Here is a 24,247-nt window from a genome sequence, read left to right on the forward strand (position 1 = left end):
AATGTCAGTTCTGGAATGGTCAATGACAAAGAAAAAAAAAGGTTTAAGGAAAATCAGTGTGAAATGCTGATTAGCTAGTGCCTCAGAAATAATCTGAAGTTTAGAATCTAAAATGAAAAACACCCTGAAAGTGAATTGTTGTCAGTAAAGTGAACAAAGGCATATTAAAATTTTATTAAAAATGGCCAATGTCAAATGGCCAAATTATTTTCTCTACCTCATTGTTCAATGCCTCTTTTTTTGGTGGCTGCTTTGCCACCAAAGGTCCAAATGCTATTTCATACTTTGATGTCTCTTCCATTCTTTTCCTTCCATGTTCCTGACCAGTCTACTAGGCCATTAGCAAATGTCTAGACATCTTCCTGTATTCTCCCTCTCAGGTCACTTTTTTCCCCACAAAAAACAAGTTCTCCATTTGTACCTCAACCCACTGGGAGGATTTTCCCTCCTCAGTATTCCAGTATTGATGTTATCTGCCATCTCAATACAATAGCACTACTTGGTATTCTGCCCTATATCAATCAATACTGCTGTCTTTGTTATCCAGTTTCAGTTTGGACTCCTACACCGAATCTACCCATCCATAAATCAAGCTAGGGCTTTTCCTCTTTCTTCAGCTGGTCATAGGGAATTTACTCACAAAGGGGAACTAGTGACATGGAGTCTGGACCATCTGCTTGTGCAGCTTGCCGGTGCGCTCTGTTGTCATTTAAACTTCATTTCAAATGACAGTTTCTAGCTGATCATGGGTCCACTGCTGAGCCTTCTGACTTTATGACATTGAGGCTCTAAGACAACTCGGCTCATTCTGAGTAGTCCCAGATGTGTGGCCACTTGGTTCCCCAAGGTTAAGTCTCTAGCAGGGCCAAGTATCATGCCAGCAGGTGATTGTAAAATGCAGTATAATTCTCCAGTGCAGGTGGCATGGCCTTGTTCCAGAATCCAAGTAGCTGCATTTTGATTCTCCTTATGGGACTTGCCATAAACTTACATTCCATCTTTTCCCACACCGAGGCTTCCAACATTATAGAGCCTATGAGATTGCATGGCCCAAGCAGTCGGGCTATCTGTACCTCAGTCTGACCAGCTGCAGGGCTCTTTTTCACTCTGGGACTCATTCCGAGTTGGGAACCTTCCATATCATTGAACGTAAGGCTATAAAAGTACTGCTGTGTGTAGACTGTGTTCCAGCCAGGACCCAGAAAGATCTGCCAGCTGTTGTGCTGCCTTTCTGTTTTAGGCTTTGGAAGATGCATCATGTTGTCATTTACCTTTCAGGGGATCTCAAATACTCCTGACAGCTAGACACATAAAAACTAGATTGAAATAGCAGTTTCCTGAAATGTGTCTTATCAAGGCCTCAGTGTGCTAGCCACCAGTTTTTTACATAGCACCCAATTTAATATCAACATAATGTCATCAATGTACTGATCAATCTGATAATATGTAAAATATCCACATGATGTAGATCTCTTTTGAATATGACAGTGGGTTGGGAGAGTTAATACAGCCTTGGTGCAAAACAATATGTATTGTTGTCTATTCCACATAAATGCAAATTTTTCCTGATCTTTTATTATCAGAATTTTAAAAATGTGCATTTGCAAAATCCATGCCTGTATACCATGTAACTAAAGCCTTATTCGTTAGCTCTAGCACCAATGCCACATATGGCATCGCCACTCTGGACCAGAGCTATTACTAGGCTGAGCTTACAGTAGTCTACAGTCATTCTGCATGATCCAAGCATTTTCTCCAGGGGCCAGAATGGTGACTTAGAGATATGTGATGGCCATGCTTCTGTATCCTTTAGGTTTCTAATGATGGTGTTTATTTCTACTCTTCCTTCCTAACCCTCATGGATGTTTTGATCTATGATCATGGTTGGGAGGAATTCTGGAGTCCTCCACTTGGCCTTTCTAATAAGTCCAAGGTCCTAACATAGACAATGCTCCAACTGCCAAGTGGCAATCTCAATTACATAGTTAGAGACCAGGAAATGACCATGACCATAAATTGTGTCTATGGATACAGTGAATTCACTATAAGCCATACTTTAGCAGGTTTCCATTTATAACTTGACTCGTATAATCCCCACCCTAACTCGGGGGTCATGAGGATACACTGAGTCTCCAGTTGTCAATGTCAACTTAGACTGTGCTCAGTAGTCCTCTGGGTATTTCTCTTTTCCTAGTGTAGGGTCACACGAGTAAATGGCTATAACTCTCTAGAGAGTCATTACAGTATATACTTACTGTGGTGTTTCCTGGTCATCTCTTCAATTAATAGATTCTGCTTTTCAAAATTGGTTTAGGTTTGAGAACTGGGCAAAGAATTGCAAGTTTTATTGAGACAACCACCTCAGCTTCCTGTTCCTCTATTCTAACCTCCTTCTGATGGGAGAGTTAAACAGCACACTCATTGGCTACCTATCTAATTTGTACTTGGCGATGTCATGTTCTATTAACAATCTCTAACTTCCTGAGGGTCAAGCCCCCCTTGACTGCTACACCAGTTTTGTGGGTTCTTGCTTTTGGCAGTTAAGCACTGCCACCTCACCTCAATTACTTTCAGACTTCATCATCTTCAAGGATACTGATCAGACCAGCTCTGTGTATACCTCTCCTACTGACTGCCTTGTCACTTCAAGATGATCTGCCACTGAACTTCTTATGGATGCTGACACCCCTTACCAATGCATTAGCCTTGCTCAGTGCTGGATTCCCTAGGACCTCCCAGAAAGCATAATCCTCTAATGGATATTCTGGCCTCGCATAGCATCCATTCCACCTTTTTCTTCTTCCTTTCTTTTTAAAAATATTTTTTATTGATTTTAGAAAGGAAGGGAAATGGAGAGAGAGAGATAGAAACATCAATAATGAGAGAAAATCATTGATTTGATGCCTCCCCCATGCTCCCCACTGGGGATTGAGCCTGCATCCTGGGCATGTGCCCTGACCTGGAATCAAACCATGACCTCCTGGTTCATAGGTGAATGCTCAACCACTGAGTCACACCAGCCGGGCTTCTTCCTATATTTTTCTTCTTCCTCTACAGTTTGCCAGGCAACATAGGCATTTGCACTTTGTTCAGTGTGGGCCATCACCTATTCCTGGCTTCTAAGAGCTACTCTTAGCAATGACTTTGTCCCATTTCTGGTGTCCTTACCAGGTTATAAAATCAAATGTTCCAAGAAAATGCTGCCAAGTCTATAAGTTGTTCTTACTCGGTTTTTAAGGTTTTTAATTCTGGCCTCCTTGATCAAACGACCTCAGAATTTAACCCCAGGGGTACTCCCTTAGCTTCTGCTGGTACATGGTAGCTAATTCTTGCAACTTCTTCAGTGTGTAATCCTGCTCTTCTATAATCAGGCCCATCTTGTCTCTCATTAGATTCGTCTGAAATTTAATCACACTTGTTAGCCTGTTTGATAAAATGGGGTGAGGGGGCAACTCTTGAGAGGGCCACCTGTTGTCTTGCAGCCTCTTCCTGCATGGGAGAGAAATCTAAAGAGGTACAATTCTCAGGGGGATTGTTGAAGCAAAAATTGCTCAGGAAGACTTTCTTCAAAGCTATTGAAACCAAAGAGGGAGGCCAGAATTCCATCTGAGCTCAACTCCATGGAAAGAAAGGGCCGGGAGGGTTTTCAGACTCGGGGTGAGCTAGTGGAAAAGTGCTAGAGAATCGGGGGAGGGGAGGCAGGGAGTTGATCGATAGGATGTGTCTAGCAAATTGACTTATTCCTGAGTTAGCAAATGCTTTTCTCTGAGATTAGGTCATCTGTGTTCGCTAATTGGTGTCCATGGAAGCTGGGCTCCTACCCTGCCACAGAGACTGTGACATGGTGCACGATCTCCCCTGATAATGAGATTTGGAAAGGATGGCTCTGAGGCCCTTTAGAAAAACACTTCTCAGTTGTGAAACAGTCCAGAGGGTTTTAAAAGGATTTATATCTCATAAGGGCAAAGCAAAAGTATATAATTACATGTTGTCCAAAATAAATGCTCTAAAGCAGTGGTCGACAAACTCGTTAGTCAACAGAGCCAAATATCAACAGTACAACGATTGAAATTTCTTTTGAGAGCCAAATTTTTTAAACTTACACTATATAGGTAGGTACATTGTTATTAACTTAATTAGGGTACTCCTAAGGCTTAGGAAGAGCCACACTAAAGGGGCCAAAGAGCCGCATGTGGCTTGAGAGCCATAGTTTGCTGACCACGGCTCTAAAGAAAGGGAGGTGAGGGCCTCAGAGGCAGAAAGAAACCTGTGTGAAGTTTAGCCAAGCTGAGGGGAACATTAAGGCCATCTTGGCTGGCATTCACTCAGGTGTTCCAGTTCTGTCAGGTTCCAGGTTTAGGGTGCCCGTTTGGTCTTTGCTGAACATTTAAATGTCTCTGGAGGTCTGCAGTTCTAACCATGAAATCAGGGTCAGCTGCTCTTCTGCATCTTCTCTTCCAATGCAGGAAGCAAGGGCTTCTATTTAAACTCCCATGGAGGCCCTCCAGCTGTCACACTTTAATTATCTTGTGAACTGCCCTCAGTTTATCATGATCCCTCTATAAGGCCTCAATTCACTTTATCAGTAACAGTCACCATGCTGTGCTGATTGGCGTTTTTCACCCTGTATCTTTCAAATATCTTTGTTGCCACATCAGCAAGGACAATCCTCTCCATGGCGCCATCTTTCTAAGTCACCATTTATGAAATCATAACTGCCACTTGGTTATCTATGCCTAGAATTTCTCTTACTTGCCAGCTGGATAGTGAGTAACCTGGTCCCCAAATCCCATCTTACCACCTGTTTCCTCAGACCACCCTATGTATCACGTGTGCCAGTCTGGGTCTTCCAAGCAGTAGATAACAGGGTGGGATTACATGTACAAGGGATTAAGGGAATTCCTGTGAAGAATAAAGCTGGGTGGTGGTGGTTGGGATGTGGGGGGAGTAGGCAGGGAGAGACTTCAGACTGAAATGGCAGGATCACAACAGTGAAGACTAAGAAGGATTGGGGAAGAAGAAAGCCTCAGATTACACAAAATAATTCTGAAGAAAATCTTGGACAAGCTGAGGCACGAAGGAAAATTTGTCCATTAGAGGAGTGCCCTTTCAGGCAAGCATGGGCTGGCTCTTCTCCCCCTGCTCAGCCAGCGGGGGAGCCCCTTTTGGGACCAATGGCCTCAGTGTTCACCGGGCCATGTCTGAAAGTTGTTGGTTTCATGTGCTCCCCACAGCAGGTTTTCAGGAATCAGTGAACACTTCCACAGCCGCCACCACAGTCATTAGCAAGAATTCACTGTAAAATACAGAAACATAGTCTAGAGAGGTTTCATAGCAATTAAAATTTAAGACTTATGGACAACATTGCAATTAGATTTAGAAACCAATGTACCTCATATGTCATTCTATTTTAGAGAATACCAAACACGCTGTTTAAGTATAATTTAGGTGTTTAATCTACATGAATAGGTTTCTTCAAATAGTCTATTTCTTACATCAAACATGATATTGTATGGGCAAAGTTTGCCCTTTAACAAAATATACAAAGAGAATACTAAAAATCTTAGAATCAGAGAGTAATGTTGGCTCAGTGCCTTATCTGTTGAGGAGTAAACAAGGAGAGACCCTTTTAACAAAATCATTATGTATTGCTTGATGTTCTTTTAATGTATGAGAAAAAATGTGTTAGCCTGGTTTGAACATGCTTTTAGTACCTGAAATTTAGTATTAGCTCTTAATATATATATATAATATATATATATACACATATATATGTATATATATATTATATATACATATATGTGTGTATGTGTATATATATTATATATACATATATATGTGTGTATGTATATATATTATATATACATATATATGTGTGTATGTATATATATGTTATATATACATATATGTGTGTGTGTGTGTGTGTGTATATATATATATATATATATATATATATATATATATATATGCCAATCAGCACAGCATAGTGACCGTTTACTGATAAAGTGAATTGAGGCCTTATAGAGGGATAATGATAAATTGAGGGCAATTTCCATATATATATGCTTTTATTGAGTTTAGAGAGAGGAGAAGGGAGAGGGAGAGAGTAACACTGATGATGGGGATTGAACCCAGAACCCAGGTATGCGCCCTGACCAGGATTTGAACCAGTGATCTTTTGGTGCCTGGGATGACACTCAACCAACTGGACCACATCGGCCAGGATGTAACGTTGACTCTTAACGGTGGTGTAAACTTTTAGTAGAGACTGAACTGTCTCCTTTGTATTCAAGGAAATGCTGAGCTGCTGCCTCTGCAATGTAGTACTTTCATAAAATGGAATATGAAAGTGTGTTTCCCCCTTAGGAAGAAAAGAAATCCCAGGACCTAGATGCATTCAAATAATAATTGAGACAAAAATATACTTTCCTTGGGGTCTAGGGCCTCAGTTGAAGCATACCTAACCTTTTGCTCTTTCCACTAATGTTTATTTTCTATGTTCTCCCTTATTCTTTTCCCCCCGTGTTGTTCTTCATCTTCATCACTATGATCTCTTCTACAGCATTATCAAAAGTCACTATTTAACTATCTCTTTGCCTTAAATATTACCCAGTCTGAACTAATGTTTCCTCTGTACAACAGGACAGATGCAGGGCTGAAGGCCAAACACAAGTTAAAGCTAAAAACTCAAACCCATAGTTCTCAGAAACATCATGACCAAACATTGGGATCTGGAGTTGGAAGTAAGAGAGCTTCTGGGACTTTTTCTGCCAGTCACTGAATGTAGCCTGACGTGGCCCTGGAGTGCTCTGACGCCATCGAGGGGAAGATGAGCATGGCAGCTGTTCTGAGGTCAGGAGATCCTGAGGCGTCTGAGGATCATGCAGATGGAGATTGGCTCCTTCCCTCTTCCACCAGCTTCCTCATATTTTCTGAATATTTGGCACCAGAAATAATCTTTTTAAGCACAACATATATAATAAGACACTGGCCTAAGAAGTAACATTCATTATTATTCAGTGGTAGTGGTTTGTTTGTTTGGGTTTTTTGTTTTTTTTTTGTTTTTTTAGTGCTGTTTGTAATTCATTAGGAACTCTTATTGAGTTGTGGGTACATTCTCACTACAGTCACTTTTCCTCCCTAAGATAGCTGTTAACTTGCCATAAAAAATGTGAAATTTTTTCTTCCCCTGGATGATTCTGGGTTCAATACAGCAGCCCATGTCCACAAAGAAAGAGACATATTCAGACATTTTAAAAAATTCAATTTCTGAAAAAGTTCTCTCTCTCTTCCCCTCCCTTCTCGCTCCTTCTCGTTCCTCTCTCTCCCCATCTGTGGATGCTGCTGCATTTGTGACCCATGCCCTCTGCTAGAGCCCCACGGTTTGGTTTAAGGCTGTAGAGTCAATACTGCATGATTATACTGAGTGCACTAAGGAGAGCTTTCTGATCAGTGATGGACTCACTAATGGAGAAGGTGCAGCAAATGTGTGCTCAGCAGTGCCTCAGGGACAGAGCCTTTCCACATGATCTCTTTAAGGTTTATTTCTTAAATGACTAATGTAGCTTAGTCAGGTTTTTCTGTCAGCTTTGGGTCCTCAGCTTTCTGCATTCATCATTTCATCATTTCCATAATAGCAAAGTCTCTATTTAAAGTGTTTTAGGCCCCAGTGGGTTTGGCTCAGTGGATAGAGCATTGGCCTGCAGACTGAAGGGCCCCTAGTTCAATTCCGGCCAAGGGCACATGCCTGGGTTGTGGGCTCGATCCCCAGTAGGGGGTATGCAGGAGGCAGCCCATCAATGATTCTCTCTCATCATTGATGTTTCTTTCTCTCTGTCCCTCTCCATTCCTCTCTGAAATCAATAAAAATATATTTTTAAAAAATAAAGTATTTTAATTTTCTCTTCAGCTATCCTATATAACAAAAGGCTAATATGCAAGTTGACCAAATGGCAGAATGACCGGTTGCTATGACGCACACTGGCTACCTGGGGGCAGACGCTCAATGCAGGAGCTGCCCCCTGGTGGTCAGTGCACTCCCACAGGGGGAGCACCGCTCAACCAGAAGCTGGGCTCATGGCTGGCGAGTGCAGCGGTGGTGGAAGGTGCCTCTCCCGCCTCCGCAGCAGTTGGACATCACCCAAGGGCTCCTGGACTGTGAGAGGGCACAGGCCAGGCTGAAGGGACCCCCCCACTCCCCACAGCCGAGTGCACAAATTTTGTGCACCAGGCCTCTAGTATATAAATATATACATAGGAGATGTATGTATCCCATACAAATGAACCCTCCCCTACTTCTACCTCCCAACATTTTGTGGAGAACTTTGTCTTCTACAAAAGGTTTCTTTATGCAAAAAGTGTAGTTGTGATGGTGGGTGAGTCCCTTATTTAAAGAAAATTGCATTTAATATGAACCAAAATCAATACTTTATACTTTTTAACACCACCGATATCTACTCAGGCTGTCCTAAAAGGATCCCCAAGGCCATTCCAGTGGAAAACAGAAAATGAGCTATTTGCAGTTTGTTAAGGACATCCCAAAGCTATTCCATTGTATGTTATGTCCAAATAACAAACAAATAAGAAAACTATAAGTTTAAGAGCTTAAACACAGACAGCAGTATGATGATTACCAGAGGGAAGTGAGGTTTGGTGGAGGTAGAAGAGGCTAACGGGGGATATGGTGATGGAAGGAGACTTTACATGGGATGGTGCACACACAAATACAATACTATCTGTATACAGTAGTATGCAGATGATGTATGATAGATTGTGCACCTGAAACATGTAATTTTATTAACTAATGACACCCTAATAAATTCAATAAAAACTAAAAAAAAGGTTTTGATATTTAAAAAAAGATAATTATTCCTGATACCAAATAAATTGCTTCCAAGAGGACTTGTACAGTAAAAAAAATAGTTAAGGAAGCATCACATGCTAGAAAATTTGGATATAATAAGATGCATTTATTTTCCTTTCCCAACTAATCTAAACTAATAGCAATAATAATAATTTGTTCAGTATCGACTATATTATACAAATTTTGCAATCTTTACAACACACTGACAGTGTATGTATTAGAATTTCCATTTTAAAATGAGAAAATTAGAACTCAGAAAGACAACATAATTTATCAGAGTTACATAGCCAATGAATGGCAGAGCTAGTATTTACACCTGTCTAATCATATTCCAAAGTCTGTATCTGCATTAAAATAGTAAGACTGTAACTTTCTCATATGCAGTATACCTAAACAGAGTGAAATTCAAAGACTATGGTATATTATTTGGCCACTAAAAAAGATTGAAATCTTATCATTTGGGACAACATGGATGGTTCTAGAGGGTATTATGCTAAGTGAAATAGGTCAGACAGAAGAAGACAAATACTATATGATTTCACTTATATATGGAGTCTAAAAAGCAAAAGAAACAAAACAAACACATGCATAGTTACAAAAAACAGAGGTACACATTGGCAATTACAAAACAGTCACAAGGGTGTGAAGTACAGCATAGGAAATATAGTCAACAATTCTGTAATAACTATGCATGGTGCCAGGTGGGTACTAGACTTACCACAGGATCATTTCATAAGTTATATAAATGTCTAACCACTGTGCTGTATACCTGAAACCATAAAATATTGAAAGCCACTGTAACTGAAAACACACACACACACACAAAGGCCAGTGATTTAATCAGTCATGCCTATGTATTGAAGTCTCCATAAAAACCCAAAGGGACATGTTCAGAGAGTTTCCAGGTTGTTGAGCGTGAGAAGATTTGGGGAAATTGGCACATCTGGAGGGAGCATGGGTGCATCCCAACCTTTCCTCATACTTCGCCTTATGCATTTCTTTCATTTGGCTGTTCCCATGGCATCTTCTTTTATAATAAACTAGTAATGTAGTGAATAAACAGTTTTTCTGAGTTCTGTGAGCTGTTCTTGCAAATGAATGGAACCCAAGTAAGGAGTGGTTGGAACCTCTGATCTACAGCTGATAGGTCAGAAGCACAAGTGACAACTTGCACTTTTGATTTGCATCTGAAGTATGTGTGTGTTTGGGGCTGGGGTAGGGGAACCAATTTTGTAGGACTGAGCCCTTAACCCAGGGAATCTGGATAAATAGTGACAGGTTGGATTGAATGTAGGACACCCAGTTGGTGTCCAGAGAATTTCTTGGTGGTAGGAAACACCCTTCTTCTACCTGTTGGAATTGGGGTGTTCAGAACACCAATTGTGAAGTCCCAAATAACAGAGATCTGTTTTTTTAAAAAGTGACAGTGAGATGTGGGAGGCACTCACACAAAAATCCTTCACTGTGTTCTTGAAATTCACTTTATCAAATACAGCAGCAAGTTTGGTGGTGGGTGGAGGGAAGAAAAATATAGGAAAGTACAAACCTCACCAAGTCAAAGTAAATAAACTCATATTAAACATTTTTGCATTTTTAGAATCAGATACAAATCTGAATATAGTCACATTGTGTTAAATATCGTCAGGGAGAGAGTTAGTAGCAAGGGAGTAATTAGAGTAAATGCTGAAGGGTTAGCAGTTGCTATTTTGCATTAGAATTGTTCCCATTGTATGTTTTCTTTTTCTTGTCCCTGTCCAAGAAGCTCATTAAAAGCCATAATTTCCAAAGTACAACTTGAAGAGTATATGTGGATGACATGATGCATTGTAACTAGAAAGTTTTTAATAATCATTGAGTAATAAATAAGCTTCGTTGAACCTTGTATCATCTCATTATCAAGTACAATAGCCCAGAGGCTTTCATTTTTTGTTGCTGGAAATAATCTTTCTATGTTCAATTTTTAAAACTGTTTTTAAAAAAACACACAGGAATTTTTTTCAAATTATATTGGTTTATGGACTATTGTGGTTCTCTAAATTCAGAAAACTGCAAATTAGGAACTGTTCCTGTCCACATCGCCACATTCATGGATAATCCCCCAATAATGATAAATTCAGGAAGCCATTATGAGTGTACATGTTAATAGAGTGATAATTGGATACCAATGGGCGAGAATTAAATAGGAAATTTCAAGGTGTGTTCAGAGAAGCTTCATTTAAAAAAATACAGAAAATGCTGAGAAGCATTTACTTAATTATTAAATATCACGTGGCTTTTTAAAATTAATTTCATCTAGTCAGAAAAATATCAATAGCAGCAAAATCTACATTTGAGCTTATGAAAGTTGACCAATAAAAATAGCAATGTAGTTCACAGTAATGGTAGATCACATATATGTTTGATTTTTATATATTCATTTTGAATATTGAAACTGACATGTAAAATGTTAATGAAAGTTGTGCTGCCACACTAAATCAATTCTTCCCTCATTTTGAAAATTGTTAGGATGGGAAGTGGAAGTATTAGGATGGATTCTATGTAAAGCTCATTTTAAATGTTTGTGAGGATTTTAAAAACATACGTATGCATTAATTTTTAGAAATGTGCACTCTCTATGTGTTGTATGCATCCACAAATAGGCTATGGTGAGCACCAGTTGGCTTACACACTTGTCTAATATCCTACCTAAGATGAGTTGTATGAGATCTGGGGGGAGTTGCCTCTAACCTGGACACTTAACACCCCAACAGCACTGACTTTTCAAAGATCAAATTGCAGCTATTCACTTGTCTCTCTGCAGGCCCAGGGGCAACTTGCACACCTGGCATCACAGTAACTTGACAGATTCTGGCCTCTGAAAGATTTGCAATTCTCAAGTTAATATTTTGTTTCTAAATTTTACTATTTTTAGAGATTTATATGTTCATTTATTCATTTGCATTTATTGGCCAATATTTGTAGAATTGCATTTGTTTCCTCACTTGTATAATGATTTATTTTTCCATAATAACTAAGGAACAGGCTGGTAAATTGTTGCCTTTGCTATACAGTGATTTTGCCACAAGGTGGTGGTATAACTCTTTGAGGTTTAATAAAAACCTTTCAAAAGTGGTTATTTCAAGATTTATAAAAACAAACATAAGACATGGGTACAACTTATTTTATTTCACAGTTTAATTTCTCTGTAGTTTTAATAATTGTAGAAAATTGTCTATTGTGAGTTATTTCTTAAACAACTATATAAATTACAAGAATGAAATCACTGTGATAATGATAAGCAATAATCACAACTGACATAATATAAGCTCTTATTTTTTGCTAGACACTGTGCTAGGGGTTTCACATACATGATTGAATGATTACTGCCAATCATTACTTAAGTACAACCATTTTCACCCTCTTTACAGATTAAAAAAAACAAAGCTTAGATTAGCAGGGATTTTTATGTGATTTTTAATATATCCTACGTTAAGTTTTTAAGTTGAATTAGAGTTGTGTTTTGTAATTGAACGTGAACAATATACAGAGAGTACATGAGTATATATATATATGAATGAAAAAAAAATTAAATGAAAGTTTCAGACTCCTTACCTAAAGATTCTAATTCATTAGGTCTGCAATGGGAATATAGAAAACTGTACTATTTTATACAAATGTGCCTTATGATTCTTATCATCAAATACATTTAAAAATTATGAATTTATTGCTGTATTTAGGCTTAACTATCCTTGTTATAATGTTTAAAATAACTTATTTCTAAGTTTTATCTCAATACTTAAAAATAAAGATTATAAAATCAAAATAATGTTCATTCAGGTACTTAAATGCTTTTGTTTTTTTACTTTAAATACTTTTTAATTTTTTATTACAGTTGATATACAGAATTATATTAATTTCAGGTGTACAACCCAGTGATTGGATATTATATAACTTACTAAGTGATCATCCCAATAAATCTAGTGCCAATCTGACACCATGCATAGTTACAATATTATTGACTATATTACCTATGCTGTACTTTTGAACCCTGTGACTATTCTGTAACAACCAATGTGTACTTCTTAATACCTTCACCTTTTCACCCATCCCTCCAACTCCCCTCCCATCTGTCAACTGTCAAAATATTCTCTGTACCTGTGAGCTTTTCTCTTCTTTTTAAAATAATTCTTTATTGTTGAAAGTATTAATATGTCCCCTTTTCCCCCTAGACTGCTCCCTGCCCCAGGCCCTTATCATCCTGAGTTGTTTTCTGTTCTGCTTGTTCATTTATTATGTGTTGTTGTTTCCTGCGTCATGATTGTAACAGACCTTAAATGGATTAATTAATTAGTATTTTAGTGTTGCCAATACACCTATAATTTCTGTTCCTTTCCTACCAATTTGACCAGTGATATTGTCTTACAAATAATAAAACCAAAAAACCTGACATATTTTGAAACTCTTGTTTGCTATACCAAGAAATGACACTAGGTGCCACTAAGTCACTAGAAAAACAACCTAAATCTGGACGTAACCAACATTAAAGGAGATTCTGTAATATGAGAAATATAGTAGGATTGTGTCTCTGATTGTATGTGGTTTTCATTTTCCTTGAACTTTCCTTTTATTTTTAAAATTTTTTTTTTATTGATTTCAGAGAAGAAGAGAGAGAAACATTAATGATGAGAGAAAATCATTGATTGGCTGCCTCCTGCACGCCTCCCACTGGGACCAATCCCACAACCCTGGCATGTGCCCTTAACCAGAATCAAACCTGGGACCCTTCAGTCTGCAGGCTGACCTCTGTCCACTGAACCAAACCAGCTAGGGCTTGAACTTTCCTTTTAGAACTTGGTAGTTTGTCTATTTAAAAAGTTTATTACAAAATTGGATTTTTAAATATTAATTTTTTCCATTTTCCCTTTTAAAAATATATTGACAGCAGCTTTATTCATAACCTCCTCAAACTGAAGCATTTATATGAGTTATTGTTGTAGGTATTTCAGTGTACCTTCCAGATGTGGTCCACAGGTAGCCTCTAGTGATAGCTCCTTTTGTCTCAGCTGCAGAGAACAACCTGCAGCTGTGGAGGTTACGTTCTTCCCAGGGCAGCCCGCTCCTACTCACTGAGGGTATGTACACCTAGGCATTTTGGCTCTATGTAGGACTTCTTTTAACTTTTAAAAGTTGAGTATAATTAATATATAATATTACATTAGTTTTAGATGTATAGCATAATGATTTGGCTTTTATTATATTGAGACTAGAGGCCCAGTGCATGAAAATTTATGCACTGAAGGGGGGTCCCTCAGCCCGGCCTGCCCCCTCTCTGAGTCTGGGTACCCTCAGAGGCGGGAGACGACCCTGTGATCAGGGGAAGGTGACGCCCCATCACACCTTTGCTGCTGCCACTGCTGGCAGCACAAGCCTAGGGTGGCCCTGGGCGGCTGGGCAGCCACCATCCGAGGTTTACTTGTGCCTTGGGTCGGCCCTGGGCGGCTGGGGGTTGAGAGAACTGGGGGACTCTGGAGGGAAGCGAGTGGAGCAGCTGGACCCGCCTGGGGGGGTGGGCCTGGCCTTGCTGCATGGCTGCCACCCCTGCAGGGCTGAGGGGACTGGGCGCCGCCATCTTTGAGGGCGTGGCAGTCAATTAGCATATTCCCTCCTTATTAGCTGTGGGTTCCGACATCTTTGAGGGTGGGGCAGACAATTAGCATATTCTCTCCTTATTGGCTGTGGGCACAGCCATCTTTGTGACAGCATGAGGGTCAATTAGCATATACTCTCTTTATTAGATAGAATATGTTTCCTCTTTACCAGGGGTGGGGAACATCCGGTCGGAGGGCCTGGCCCTGCCATGGCATTAGTGCTGAGTTAATTAAATGTTTGACCAAATATAGCAGGCTATTGTTTAAGTTGATAATTTTGTATGGCCCTTGAATGATGATATAGATAGCCAAATGGCCCTTGGCAGAAGAAAGTTCCCCATGCCTGCCTTATACCCACTTTTTGAGAGTTTTTATCATGAATGAATGCTGAATTTTGTTGAAGCCTTTCCTGTAGCTCTTGAGATGATCATATGATTTTATCCCTCATCTTGCTAATGTGGTGTATCACATTGATTGACTTAAGAATATTAAACAATTCTTGAAACCCTCGAAAAAATCCTACTTGATCATGATTTATGATATTTGTAATGTATTGTTGAATTTTGTTTGCTAACATTTTATTGAGAATTTTTACATCTATGTTTATTAGGAATATTGATTATAATTTTCTTTTCTTTTAGTGTCCGTATCTGATTTTGGCATCACTTGATGTTGGCCTAAATACTAAAGTGATATAGTATGAGTTTGAAGTGTTTTCTCCTTTTCTATTTTTTGAATGAATTAGAGGATTGGTATTAATTATTCTTTAAATATTTGGTAGAATTTATTAGTGAAGACATTCAGTCCTAGAATTTTTTGTTTGTTGGGAGGTTTTGATTACTGATTGAATATCCTTACTAGTAATAAATCTGTTTAGATTTTCTATTTCTCATCATCCCCTCTTGGTAGGTGTGTTTCTAGTAATTTACCCACTTCTCTGGGTTGTCTAATTTGTTGGCATATAATTTTTCATAGTAGCCTCTTATGATTTTTGTATTTCTGTGGTATCAGTTATAATATCTCCGCTTTTATTTCTGACTAGTGGCCCGTTGCATGAAGATTTGCGCAATAGGCCTTCCTTCCCTTGGCTGCTGGCACCGGTTTTCCTCCGGCACCTGGGACCCAGGCCTTTGGTCTGGCTGCAGCAGTGAGGCTTGGATTCTCCTCTCCGGCTGCTCCCAGCCCCTCTTTTTTTTTTTTTTTCCAGCTCCTTGAGCGGAGCCCAGGGCAGAATGGAAGCCTGGGTTGCCCCCAGTGACCTAGGCCCCAGCCACTCCCTGAGTGGAGTCCCAGGCCGGCGGGAAGCTTGGCTTCCTCCATCGCTGGGACCAACCTAAGTCTCCTGCTGGCTCCAGCTCTGTGGCCGCCACCATCTTCAGTCTTCTCTCCATGCCTGTGTATGCAAATTAACTGCCATATTTGTTGGGTTAATTTGCATAGTCACTCTGATTGGCTGGTGAGTGTAGCAGAGTGGCTGAGTGATGATTCATTTACATGTTTCTCTTTTATTATATAGGATTTTACTTATTTGAGTACTCTCTCATCTTTCTTGCAATGAAAAGACCTGTAGTCCTGTCCCCTGGACACTTGAACTTGGGAAAAGACTGCCCAGTGTGCAGGTGCTTTCACTCCTGCCACTCACCACTCACCACTCTCCCCTCTCCTCCAGAGAGGGCAACCACGTGGGCCATGCCCCATTCCACCAGAGGGCTCTGTGCAGGCACAAGAGCGAAGACTGGGGGGTGGAAGTTAATATTGGAAAGTTAAAGTCTAAACATCACTGATTGTAAGTATAGGACAGAGGATAGGAAGTTTTGAACAGTAAAACTCTTAGCCCCTGGAGGGATTTTTAATAATTTGCTCAAAAGGGTCAGGACATGCATGCTGTGCACAGGAAGAGATATACTCATAACTTGGGCCCGAGTCTAAGATCCTACCAAAAAGAGATCAGGTTAAGAACTTTTCTTTTGTATTCTACCTGCTACATTTTTATAGGATCCTATAATGAAAATCCTCCTATATAATAAAAGCCTAATATGCTAAGTGTCCAGTCGTCCAGTCAACTGTTCAACCAATTAAAGAGTAATATGCTAATGATATGCTAAGGCCGTTCAACTGCTCACTATGATGTGCACTGACCACCAGGGGGCAGACAGTTGACCAGTCAACCAGTTACTGTGACATGCACTGACCACCAGGGGGAAGATGCTCTGACTGGTAGGTGAGCTTGCTGCTGGGGTCCAGCCCATCAGACTGAACAAGACGGGCCGAATATGCTCTGGAGCGCTCCCATGGCCCCTCCTTGGCTGGCCAACCTCCCATGTCCTTTCCTGGCCCTGATCGTGCACCGGCAGGGTCCCTCGGGCTGGCCTGCACCTTTTTGCAATCTGGGACCCCTCAGGGGATGTCGGAGAGTTGGTTTCAGCCCGATCCCACAGGCCAGGCCAAGGGTCCCCACTGGACCACGAATTCGTGCACTGGGCCTCTAGTAGGCAATAAAAGGTGCTGGGAAGAGATGTAAATGAAAATGAAATGTGAGGTAACTAGAGTTAAGCCAATCCTCCTTAGCAACAGAGCAGATGGAATTGAAAGTGAAATTTGAACTGTGTTATTAGGCAGATCATCACCTACAAATAGCAACAAGTCTGTGATACAATAATATAAAAATTGACACCAAGTGATTCCCTGTCCCACGCTAAAGAGTAGGAGAGAAAACATACTCTTATGTCCCTGTGTTAAATACTGAGGACAAGAAAAAAAATAACTTAGCTACTTCACCCAACAAATATTTGCTCTTATAGAAAATAACACTGAACAAATTAAAATAGCTTAATTATCAAAATGAAAATATTTGTCCCTCAAGGCTCATTTCAAGATGCTTGTCTTTATCCAATTATTAACCAAAATTATTATGCCATAAACTCAGCCCAGTTTCAAGCAGTTCTCCACCTTTCAAGACCTAGTTAGCCAAAGCCCTGACACCTTATAAATATTCTCCCTTAAATTCTGCAATTTAAGACCTACTGAGACTCTGATAAACAAGTATCTGCAGTCAATCTAATAAACTTTGTTTTGCTTAATCAATAGCTGTCCCTGATGACCTTTCAGGAGGTAAGTGATATAACTAGTTCACTGTTGAAAGACAAAGATCAAGTGTCAGTGGCCAGAGGCCTAAGACCACCACAAATACCCAACAGCTGAACAGAGTTGGGATTTGGTGGAGTTAATGATTGCAAGAAGGAAAATGCACACCATGGAGAACTGTAGGTGTGTCTCAGTAGAAGTGTGTTAGGATTGCATTATTAAAATTTGGGCCTTTGTTAGGTAGTTTTGGGACAGTTTGAAGGAAGTGAAGCTTTGCTATCATTGAATGTTGTCCGGAATTGGAGGCAATTCGACAGACTAGCCTATGAACTATCTATTGCTGCATAACCAATTACTGCAAACTTAGCAGCTTGAAACAGCATGCATTTACCTCACGATTTGTGGGTCAGGACTCTACATACAGCTAAGCTGGATTTTCTGCTCTTGAATTTTTCACAAGGCTGCAGTCAAGGTGTCAACTAGTACGCTTAGAGCATTGGCCCTTCTACTCTCTCTAAAAAAATCAATGGAATAAATATATCCTCGGGTGAGGATTAACAAAACAAAACAAACAAAAAGCATCCAAAACTTATAAATAAACTAAAGGGATTGCTCTTTTTTTCTTTCAGTGTTTTTACTGAGCGTTGCCAGGCCCACCCAGGAATTATCTGACTCCTAGGAGTTTTGCCTTTGCTTAATTTGCTGTTTTGCTATTGGTTTAGATAATTTACAACTCTGTAAAGACAGCTTTAAATGATGCTTGTCCTATAGCAATGTGGTTTTATTGCCCTGTGAAACATTAACTACGTTCATATCTAAATTAATAATCTTATTCAAGCATTCATTCTTTCAGCCTTTCTAAATAATTTCTTTTTTCCAATTCTTTTTGAACCATCTTGCAGGTCCTATCTTTAATTAATGAATTAAATATTTGACATGGGCTCACTTTATGTTCATATGAAAGTTATATATTTAACTTTTTGAAAATTATACTTTGACATCACTAATCTCTTAGAGACTGTGCCTACTAACCCTACATAGACAGTTTTTAGAATATAGCTGGTGCTCCGAAAGTGTTTACTGAGTGAAGTGAATATTGCAGATAAAGAAACTGTGCTTAAGGTAAGAACTTGCTTGAATTCATATGGCTTCTGATGTAATAATGAACTGGGATTGAAAACTTCAGTTTTTAAATTCTAGTCCAAGGACATTTTTAATGGAACATGACAGCTTGAACTCCATACATATTCAAATACTGCGGTTACCACATGCTTGGAACAAAATATTCTGTTACCTGAAATAAAACTTAAAAATGGTACAACTGCCTTAAATTTATTATAATATTTAATCATCTTTATGGATGTCAAAATTATGTATAACTGTAATATAAAGTAAGTAGTTAACATAACAGTACAACTTATTGTATAATTAGTGAACAGTTTTATTACTATAATACCCACATATTAAAATTTCAATAAGAAAATATAATAAATATGAGTTATTTTTAGAAAAAGGAACATAGCAGTTCAGAATAATGCCATATTTAAAACATTTTATATATCATAATACTTATATTACAGTTTTAAAAAATGTGCATTTGTAGAACAAGGGAGAACATCACACAATCTTGCATAAACTTACTCTTTCTTTCAGAGGATAAATTCTAGAAATCTGGCTAAAATAATGCCCTTATTTTGATTATGGAGAGAGAGAGGTAAGAAAACTAATTGTCATGAATCTCAGAAAAATGACTTTTGACAGATATCATTTAGAATTTCTTAAAATAAATACACATGCCATCATAATCACAAAAATATTTTATTGACACGCTTGTCTATGACAAAATAAGATGTAAAGGAACATCCCTTTCTCTAAATATATAAGTTCTGAATATATAGACCAGTTAGTGACACACTGGCCAATGGCAGACTGCATATATGATAGTGGTACCCTAAGGTTATAATGGAACTGAAAAATGCCTATCGCCTAGTGACGTAGCTGTTGTAACATCATAGCACAGCACGTTACTGTGGTGACGCTGGTGTAAGCATCTATTCATATGACTGCTGCCGATCGTGTAAAAGTACAGAACATGCAATTACATAATACTCCATAATATGAATGACTATGTCACTGGTTTATGAGTTTTTACTCTACCTTTTCTATATTTAGGTACACAAATACCATTGTATTAGAATTGACTACAGTATTAAGTAGAGTAACATACTATATAGGCTTGTTGTTTTTATTTGGGACAGGAAAATCATTTATAAAAAGCAATAGACAGCCCTACTCAGTTTGACTCAATGGATAGAGCATCAGCCTGTGGACTGAAGGGTCCCAGGATCGATTCTGGTCAAGGGCATATGCTTAGGTTGCGGGCTCAATCCACAGGATGGGGCGTCCAGAAGGAAGCCAACAATGACTCTCTCTCACTGTTGATGTTCCTCTCTCTCCCCCTCTCCCTTCCTCTCTGAAATCAATAAAAAAATATTTTTTTTTAAAAAGCAATAGACATGCAAAAGGTTTTTAAATTGAAGTAATTTGATATACTCTACCCTGAACAATTTTAAGACTTTCTTTCAAATTTTCATCATAGATATGTCAGGAGCTAATTCTGGTATTTCTGCAGCAATTCTGAGCAAATGGCATTTACAGTTTTGTTCAAGAATGTTTGCAAAACTGCTTCAAAACAGGAACCAGACTGGCTAACATCTCAGGATAATAAAGCTAAAGTTTCCCTCCTTGGAGACATTCTACAGTATTACAGATAATGTTTCTTTCTAGACTGCAGGAAGGCAAGGTCAGCCAGCAAGTCCTACAAAGATAAAAATCGTAGTCTCACATTTTTTCATCTGTGACACAGATGTACCATTTGTGGAGTATCAGCCTAGCGCTCCGCATTGCCCCTTTGGGATGTGGGGCACAAGGGAACCAATGGGAACATGAAGCTATGCTGCCTGCTGTGCCGTGAGTAATAATCTACAGGCATTGGGCTTATTTTCTCCTTACCAATCAAGTACACGGAAGTGTGGCAAGCTGGCCAGTTTCTGCTCCTTGCCATCTACTTGACTGCTTGACAGAATAAAATTGGAGATTGTAAGAAAATGTGGATTTGGAAGAAGAGGCAAATGATTTGGTCTGCATGGACATCTACTCCCAAAAGGGGAGGGGGGTGAAAAGAAAACACATACAGCATTCTTGCTGACTATTCTGGGAGTAGTTCTAAAGTATACATTTCCCATTACCATCCCTTGTGGTTGGCAAATCCTTTAAGGAAAATGATGTGTCAAGATACCTTAGTTGGATATAATTATCTGTTAAAATATCAAAATAGCCCTGGCTGGTACGGCTAGGTTGATTGGACATTGTCCTGTGCATCCAAGGGTTGCAGGTTCGATTCCCAGCCGTGGGCTCAATCCCCAGTAGGGTGTGTGCAGGAGACAGTCAATTGAATTTTGCTATTACATCAATGTTTCTCTCTCTCTCTCTCTCTCTCTCTCTCTCTCTCTCTCTCTCTCTCCTTCCTTCTTTCCTTTCTCTAAAATTAATTTAAAAATCTTACAAAAAATCAAAATAAAGCCTTAGTTTGGATCATATATTCACCAAATAAATGTAAATGTGAAAATAATTATTTATCATTTAAAGATGATGATACTCCTCCTAGCAGTTATATTTCTAATGTAAACAGTAGATCTCTCTCTCTCTCTCTCTCTCTCTCTCTCTCTCTCTCTCTCTCTCTCTCCCTCTATGAGAGTTTTATTACAATTACTCAACCTCCAAGTCTAACCACTTGGAAAAACTTAAGTTTAGAAGTCTATATAAACTGAAACTAGTCCTGGACTTAGTGAAAAACAAGGCTTCCATGAGAGACAAATTAAATTATATAATGTACAGAGTATGCAGAGAGAATACTATAACATAGATTCACATAATAATATGGAGTATACTTGTCATCCTTATTCCATTTTTAAGTAAAGAAAAGTCTTCTAAAAACTTACTTTATGTTCCAAACTTTGGCCTTGAGAATTTTAATGTGACTACACTCAGTATAATAATTTAACTCAAGAAATATTTATTACATATCTAAATGGACTTGCACTGATGTAAGTGCTGGAATTACAATAGTGAATCAAACACTGAAATAATAACTCCATTCAGCCCTGAAACTGATCCTCAATTATTAAGGTGTTACTCTTGGTGTAAAATGGCAAGCACCAAACTTGTCATTTTACAAGCTACAGGAAGACACCAGGGAAGTTTGAACCGCTCTAAATATGTATATAAGCTGAATATCACCCATTACTGCTGATAGTTCTATTGTGTGTCGTGTTAGTCTTCCACTCTGTAACTCATATTTCATTGATGGCAGCTCTCGCAGAAACTCCTCAGGCTTCTGCCAGTGCAACCCCCGCGCTCAGTCCCTTCCTCAGCGCAAGTGCTCCTTCAAATAAGACTTCTGTAGATTTGCAGACAGATTTCAGGAGCAGCTTTTCCTTCATTCAATCCCTTATCTTGCTTGTCAAATCAAAAACAAATCTGGACTAAGGAGGAAGAGACTATTTGAAAGGATTATTGCAAGGAGGTGGAGGTGGAGGGGCCAGGGAGGGGCTATTGCAATAAGAGCTCTGACCATAAAGTCTGCAAGCTTCTCAAGGGTTAGGCCAGAGGGTATTTCTTCTTGTACAGCGAGGAAGAAACCAGGCTCCAGAGAAGCAAGGCGAAAGGGAAGCTTGATTGGATAGTAGATCAAAGAATGTTTTACCCTGAGGTCAATGTACACTCAAGAAAGGCTGAATGCTGGCACTGGCTGAGGGTGGGTCAAAGTTCAGGTGCCTGGAAGGAGAGAAGCTTCAAGTTTAAGAATTATTTTGTTTCCATTCAACAGTGGGCGAAAGCAGTTCATCTAATTATTTATGAGACAAAAAAAAAAAAAAAAAAGGGAATTTGGACAGTCTGTGTCTTACCTCAATCATATGGGGAAGCATGTTCTTGCAGTAAGCTATCTCCTAGACACAAATAGGATTTCTTTTTTTCTTTTTTTTCAAAGGGGATTTTTTTTTTAATATATTTTATTGATTTTTTACAGAGAGGAATAGAGAGTTAGAAACATCAATCAGCTGCCTCCTGCACACTCCCCACTGGGTGTGTGCCCGCAACCAAGGTACATGCCCTTGACCGGAATCGAACCAGGCCAATGCTCTATCCACTGAGCTAAACCAGTTAGGGCCAAAGGGGATTTCTTAAATTGGCGTTATTTCGCAGTATCACAGAGCTTGGGTAAAGTTCAAAATTCTTACACTTTATAATTTTATATTCATTGGTATAACTATCTGACTTAGGTGTATATCAGTCATTAAATTTTGATACAGGAAAACATGGCCTCGCCAGGCAATCTGTGCGCTAACTAGCAGTCAGAGCATACACAGGAAAGAATGAACAAATGATTTTGAAGTCAATGGAAACTTTACATCTCAGTTCCCATATCCAATAAATGAAGGGATTTAGTAACTATCTTCATTTTCTGAAACTGTTTAATTTTATAAAACAAGGTGTTTACACAAACACTAGTCTGGGATGGAACCGATTTAACATAGCTTTTAGCTGTGGAGGGCAAGATGACATTTTTCTTTTTTTCTTTTTATGGCACGCTTCACGCGTTTGCATGCCATCCTTGCGCAGGGGCCATGCTAATCTTCTCTGTATCGTTCCAGTTTTAGTATATGTGCTGCTGAAGTGAGCACAAGATGACATTTCATTGGGTACTTTATCTTGTGCATTTGAAGTTTTGTTGGAGTATAGTGAATAATTGCAAAAATAGAGATTTTAAATTTTGAAAAGTATAACATTTTAGTTTAATTGCCTTTCTCCTCCATCATCCTGAGAAACAGAATTCCATTATCATCACTTTTGTGTTACAACCCCCACAATGTCTGATGATTCTCATGCATTTTTTCTTCACTTAGAATCTAACCTCATTTCCATCCATCCTCCTCTTAAGAAATCAACCGATCCAAAGACATACCCTCTTTTGATTTCTTGCTCTAACAACTCCAGAGCTTAATGCATGAGAGATAAAAAAAAAATTGTCCCCCATAATTAGCTGCCATTTTGGACTGTCAGTATGATGTTCTTCCGTTAGCAATAAGTCATTATAACTCAGTTTGTTTCTATAATAACAGGTTACTTTATTCAAGGGGGCTTTTCTACACTTTATTTTGATGAAACTGGAAAAAGCTCCACCTCCTTTAAGAAAATAAAGGATTTTAAGAAACTCATCATGTAAGTAACCACTCCTTTTGTGGGTAGAACCAGAGGGAAATTCTCACTCAATAAACCAGGGTCCCAGTTATAAGCAAAATGGGAATCACATAACTCATGTAAACCAACTGAGGGTTTCAGCAGTAAAATAATTCCAAGTCTAAGATATGTCTGTACTTGAGAGAAACATTCATGGTAACTCAGGAGTTCAAGAATCCCAGGGTATTTTCTCCCCCTGCCAAGGTATTCCCCAAAAGGAAGTTAACTCAGTATAATTTAGAAGAACTTTGAAACACAGGAGGGAACCTAAAACTCAGTAATTTTAGTGGAGGAGTACAGTGGTACTTAGAATAGTTGTGATTTAAGAGATAGAGCCTGTGAGGACAAAGTGTATCTATCAGGAAGGTGGGGA

The 24,247-nt window shown here is 39.0% G+C and overlaps 1 non-coding gene across 1 annotated transcript; it reads right to left on the reverse strand.

Moving 5' to 3' along the window:
* Nucleotides 1-23,211: 23,211 nt before the first annotated feature.
* Nucleotides 23,212-23,318, reverse strand: LOC118666643. The gene has a single exon (XR_004971002.1). It is a non-coding gene; the product is annotated as a U6 spliceosomal RNA (small nuclear RNA).
* Nucleotides 23,319-24,247: the final 929 nt, after the last annotated feature.

Source organism: Myotis myotis, unplaced genomic scaffold (genome assembly GCF_014108235.1).
Source record: "Myotis myotis isolate mMyoMyo1 unplaced genomic scaffold, mMyoMyo1.p scaffold_m19_p_11, whole genome shotgun sequence".
Classification (NCBI taxonomy): domain Eukaryota; kingdom Metazoa; phylum Chordata; class Mammalia; order Chiroptera; family Vespertilionidae; genus Myotis; species Myotis myotis.